Consider the following 6,000-nt stretch of genomic DNA (forward strand, 5'->3'; position numbering starts at 1 on the left):
GAGGCTACTGCCCAGCTCTCCCTCCCCACTTACTGGGTAGACCATCGGTATCCCTTAGGACTGTCCAACACAAGAGGTGAAAGAAAGTTACTCAGATTTGAAAATACCTTTGGCTTGAAATGCAGTGAAACAACACTGGTGGTCCTTTAACAAGTAACAATTCTATTTGAAGGAAAACTCACAATGGCTTAATAAAATGACAAAGGCACACGGTTAGCAAATGGCTGTATTGACAAACTTTGATAAAAAGGAAAATAAATAGAGAGAGAGAGAGAGAGATCACCGGTCCTGGATCCAGCGTTGGGCCAGCCTGGGGGTCTCTGATGTCCTGAAGTCTCACATAACGGTAGCTCCCTGTCCTTTTTTTATGTTGGTTGCTTCGGGCAACCCCTCCTCCGTGCCTAAGTGGGGTGGGGGGCGGCAGCCAATTTATATGTAAATGAGGAATATCGGGAGTAACAAAGAGATTACAAAGACTGGGTCTTCCGTAAGGGCGGAAGTCACCTTAACATTACTCCTTTAACCTGGCTGATTGCAGGGATAAGGGTCAGCCGGCCCCACAGCACACCATCCACACATCTCATGGCGCCTCATGGAAATCCCCTAGTCATGTATCTCAAGGTATGGCTCCAGTTGCTCCATTTAAGAGCATTTGAGACATTTCTCCAAAGGGGCTTGGACACCCCGTGCCCTTTCTTTGTCCCGAGGAGTTTTTTTCTTTTTTGTTAGCCCCTCACAAAATGTACATCTACTAGATCATCAGTGGTTTTTCTTTCGTTCAGCCTTAACCCATGACAGGATAGACAATAAAATCCGAAATTACTAAATTCAGTTGCTGCCAGCTTTACACATATTCTGAAAAAAAATTGCTATAGAAGATAATTATATCACGGATACGTTTCTTGCCTATTGCTTTCATTAAGATGCAGCTGTTCATAGGTGAAGGGACTGAACAATAAAGCTTTCAAACTATAGTGCTGGCGAGTTTTGTCAGCTGGACTAGATGAGCTGAGATGACAGTAAATTATTGTGTGCGTTTGGATGCTTGATCATTGCTATATGTTTATGTTCCTGTTTTGAAAAAAAGTTATTGGGGTTTTTTTGCCTGATTGTCCATACTGACCAAAGACATTCAGTTTACTGAAGATCACAGAGGAAAACAATAGGGTGGACCATACAAAAAAGAATGATGAAAAAAAATCGATGAAATAAACAAAGCTGGAGAGAAAAAGGGAAAGGAATCTCTTTCCTCCCCTTATCTCTTCCAGTTATCTTAGATACTATTTGTAAACCACATATGTAAAATATTTAAGGTACAATGATTTCTTTTAGAAAATAATTACCTGGAACAATGGAAATAAAAACTGGCAGAATGTCACAGTGCTCATTCAGTGAATACCATGAATCTAATCCCATGATTCTGCACTTAAAGGAAAACTTTTGTTCCTGTAACTTTTCACAGGACTAAAACCCTAAGATGCCTGGGTCCAACAGAACTCATGTGATGTCTCTGAGCTAGCATCAGTCAAGTGAACAAAAGTTGCAGATCCTGCCTATTGCTTACCAATAAATAAGAAAAGAGAATGAATAAATATGAACGAACTCTGAAGCAATATGAACAAACTATGAACTCTCTAATAACATAAGGACTGTGATAAAAACTGACTGCTCAGAAAATGTGGAAAACACCCGTAACTGAGAATGGCCCCCAGATCATGCAAAGTAACTTCTTTGCACGCATATCACTCAGCCACAGAAGATATCCTTCAAAGATCAAGTTAAACCCAAGATCCTGGATAGGTCCCTTTCACCATAACCTTCTCAGAAGAACCAATACTGAACACTATCTGCTTACATCCCAACCGTGTATGACTGAGGCTAAGTTACAACACATTATCACCATGCAGAAGTCATCTATTATTTGATTTCTGTTTCCATTTTGAATGCTTGAGTTTGGACAGTCACATGAACAAGACCTTTTATTTATTTCAGGGCCTGGAACTACCAAACCGGAAAAACACAGACAAATCAGTGGCCAGCCAAGGGTCTCATTACAGAATCTGTGAGGTGTATTCATTGCCATGGGAACAAGAGAGGGACGACAAGCTGTAATTTCTGTCTTGCAAGAGAATTCACCAGCCCAGCCAATAAATAAAGTTAGTAAATCAACAAATCAGAGCCAAGGTCAAGTAACTGAAGATGAAGCAGCTAGGCTCCATGGGTCTCCTTTGTTATTAATAGTACTAAGGTACAAGTCTTTCAAGTTCCTTGGACTTATGATGCAGATCCATCAAGGAAATATTTGACTCAAAATAACACTCATTTTTTAGTATTTTTCACAGAAAAGTACTAGAAAGACAATAAAAATGTGCTCTACTTTTAAGTCACTACCCTTCATCTCACCCTGTTTTACTCTGCAAAGAGGTGTGCAGTGATAACCTTTAGAAGCAGAGCATTATGTTCAGCCAGTTACACTTGAATTACCAGATGCATAACAATCCTCAAGAGGACTAATTTCCACACACCATTCTGCGAAAGTGCCTTATAAAGAGCAGTTAATTTTCACACAACCTCTGTGAGCCGTGCATGGACAGGTTATCCCTCCCAGAACGCAGATGTCAAAACACAATGGCACTGTGGAAGTGAATGTCAAGGCTGGGATTACATTTCTGTTCACATTTAAGACCTTCAGACCTCTTCTGTCTGTGTTTTATAACTAACAGGAAAGGGAGGCAGAGAGGCATAAAGCTGGGAAACCGAAAATACTGGAAGATGTTATTGCTGAAACTCTAGGAGTCTCCATGGAGTTGCAGTGCATTGGACACATGGCAGCCCAGTCAAAGGGGCACCAAGGCGATGCTTGGTGGCCACTTAAGGGAGGTACCCCCAGCGACTGCCAGGTGTGAACTGCTAAGGCAGCAAACTGCTGCTGCTTTAGGAACTTGTGACTATAAACCCACTATCACTGCGTGAATGAAACTCACAGAATTACACCGTGCTTTTGAAACTTTCAGTAAGTTCAGTTATAGGAAGCTTCCTGGTATAACACCAACTACCAGTGCATAGATGCATCTGCATAGGAACAATATCAATATATATTTGCTTAAAAAAACTCAAAAATAACAAACAACAAGCCAAACTGAAATACCAGCTTGCTAACAATGGCTAGAGAAGTACTTGAGCTCTAACAGTTTTTCCACAAGTTTTAGGTCACCTCCTGGAAACCTAGCTATTTTAGTGGAACGCGAAGAAGACCTCTGCTACACTCTTGAGATTAGCTACTGGCAACAGTAGAAATAGTAACTCCACGGTGTATCTCTCTCACAAGTTTTACACTGCATGTAACAGCACCTATTAACCCCTCAATAGTTTCTGATAATACTTAGATCACACAGTATCTTTTTGCCAATTATTTTTTCTCTTACTCTTTTGGGTGCAAGGTTTTTAAACTATGTTCCTTTATTAGTTTACCTATGAAGGACTTCAAAGAGCTGACAAACTTGAGCACAGTGTTGAAAAACAGTGTTTTGCTGAAATCCACAGGCCGAAGGGGAACAGGGGATTTAGCCAGGTGAGTGCCAGGCTGAGCACAAGACAGCAGGTGACTGCAAGAACCACGTGACTTCTGACTTCTGTGTGGCTTCAGAAGTGGGCAGAAACAGGTTTAGCCAAGCCTAAAATGGCGTTTGAAAAATCAACCTGAGAAAACTGGCAGATCTGACCCCCAGGGCCGTTTTACCCAGCTCCTGGTAATGCCAGTCAGTTGGAAAAAGTCTGAAACGATGTATATGTGCTGTGGGGTAGGCGTGCAGGCCCAGCATGCTGCTGGCTGAGGTAATTAGGTTAATTGCACTACCACACGAATACAGCTCTGTCAGTCTGAGCTCTGAATTATACAGAGAACAGAAGCAGCCACGAGGGAAACAGGAACTGGTCACTCCTGACCTGAAAAGGCCTTTTGGGGTTACTCAGTTTAAAGGAGAAAAAAAAGTGAAGAAAAACAAGCCTAGTTCCTGACCTGAAAAGCTGTGATCCTGAACGTAGCAAAGGGATGTCATCATGTGTTTTATGCAAATTCTCACTGCTGCTATCAAGCATGGTAAGCGCTTGGTCCCATTTCTCTTCAAATCAACAGAAAAATGAAAACCATTACAGTCTGTGCCAGTTCAAAGCCAAGCTTTAGCATCTATCGCAGTTTTACCATTGCAACACTGCTGGCAGAGTGTGTATTTCTGAGAAGGATGGTATGGGAATGGCAGAAAAGGCAGGCAAAAGCAAACTTCACAGCTAACAATTCAAATGTTGAAAGCCAGCCATATACAGGGACGTCATTTTACCAGGTGTATTGTTTTGTCTATGATAGATCTTCATTCACTTGAATGGAAACAGCCTTACTCTATATCTAGTACTACTGAACTGCCAGTTGCGTTCAGGAGATATTTATAACCATTAACACTGTAGATGGAAGGTGAGTTTTAACGTATGGGTCATAGTTATTCCTTTGGCTGGAGAGTGGCTCTGTTTCTGACAGCTGAAATTGAATTGCAGAAGGCTCAGTGTAGCTCCCCATCGTTTTCACTCTTTTCCTTTGCACTGAACCATCCTTTCCGAGCTTAATTCACAGTTTTCTGGCTTCCCTTATCGCTCCTGCCTCGTGTCGGTGGCAAGCCAAGTTTGTGAGGAGCTGCCTTTCCCAGAGTTCACCCCACTGCCTGCTCGGGCTAGGAACGAGACAGACCCCTCTGTGCCCCTCTGCGGGAGGTGCCGATGGGCCTGAACTTCGAATGGGGCCAAACCACATCGCCAGGCACTGGCCCCGTGCCCCCTTCTCGGTGCAGCCGCCAGACCCCTGGTCCCCAAACCGCGGCCCCCCGCGGCTGCCCACCTCCATTTCAGCCGGGGGGAAAGTGGGGGGTAGAGGTAGAGTGTGGGGAGGGAGGTCGCTTTTCTTTTTGCAAGAAGATGCAATGTGGGCGGGGGGGGAAGGTGTCTCCCCGCTCCCTATGTCCTGCCAAACCACGACCCCTCAGGCACTCCTGCCCCACCCCCTCCCCTTGCACCGGCACCCCCTGTGCAGCCCAGGGGGACACACCGACCCCTGCCACCGCACAGAGCTCCGCCACAAGGCCGGGGGGGCCTTGCCTCTGCCCGGTGAGGCTTCCCGGAGAGCCCTTGGCTGCGCACAAAGAGAGATACGGGGAATGTCGCCCGCCCCCGCGGCGGGCAGCGCTGGATGCACCACGCACACCCCCCCCGCACACGCATCCACACACACGGTGCGGGTCACGTACCTGCAGGTGCCTGTCCGGGGAGCGCGGGGCGGGGAGGCTGCGCTGCACCGCCCGTATCGCATGGGGGGGTTACCGCGATATCGCTCGGGGGCTGCAGCGGGGGGGCTGCTCCGCTCCCTCCTCCCCCTCCTCCTCCTCCTTTCCCGCGGTGTGTGCGGGGGCGTGTGGTACTCCGCGCCGGAGGAGGCAGCTGTGGGCTCCAGCTCCTGTCAGCCACCGGAAACCGGCTCCCGGTGCCCCGCACCGCAGGAAGTGTGCAATGGCACACCCGCACACCGGCCCCGCACGCGGCCCGCACCGCGACGGGCGGGCGGCGGGAGGAGCGGCACGGCCGGCGCTGGGCCGGGCAGGGACACGGCCCCTCCCTGCGTGCGGCGCGGGGCGGCACAGACCCCCGGGGGCCAGGGACGGGGTGGTCGCCGTGCCGCTCTGCGTGGACACGGGCGAAGGGAGCCGCGTTCCCTGCGTTGCCGTGGGCAGGGGTGCTTCCTTCTGAAAACAGGGGGAAATGCGTGCACGTGAAGACGGGGGCTGTCCCACTAAGGAACACGTTCTCCGCTGACATGAAACAACGTAATTCTTATTACTTTGGTGAAGGTCTGTTGACTTAACGGCGGCTGAGTTACTCAAAGTAGTTGTGTCCAAAAAGCTACCGCTCGGTTGCTTCGTGCAGATACAGAGATACACGGTTTACTGTTACTTAATCTTT

General features: G+C 47.4%; 1 protein-coding gene across 2 annotated transcripts in view; it reads right to left on the reverse strand.

Moving 5' to 3' along the window:
• Window positions 1-5,351, reverse strand: part of KIAA1958 (KIAA1958 ortholog) — a 74,146-nt gene extending 68,795 nt beyond the window's left edge. For both annotated transcript variants that reach the window (XR_004354605.1, XM_032676040.1), the window contains exon 1: window positions 5,292-5,351. The gene's annotated coding sequence lies outside the window, so the exon portion shown is untranslated. The remainder of the gene's footprint in view (window positions 1-5,291) is intronic.
• Between the last annotated feature and the right edge of the window lie 649 nt (window positions 5,352-6,000).

The sequence above is a fragment of the Chiroxiphia lanceolata genome, chromosome Z (assembly GCF_009829145.1).
Source record: "Chiroxiphia lanceolata isolate bChiLan1 chromosome Z, bChiLan1.pri, whole genome shotgun sequence".
Lineage (NCBI taxonomy): Eukaryota > Metazoa > Chordata > Aves > Passeriformes > Pipridae > Chiroxiphia > Chiroxiphia lanceolata.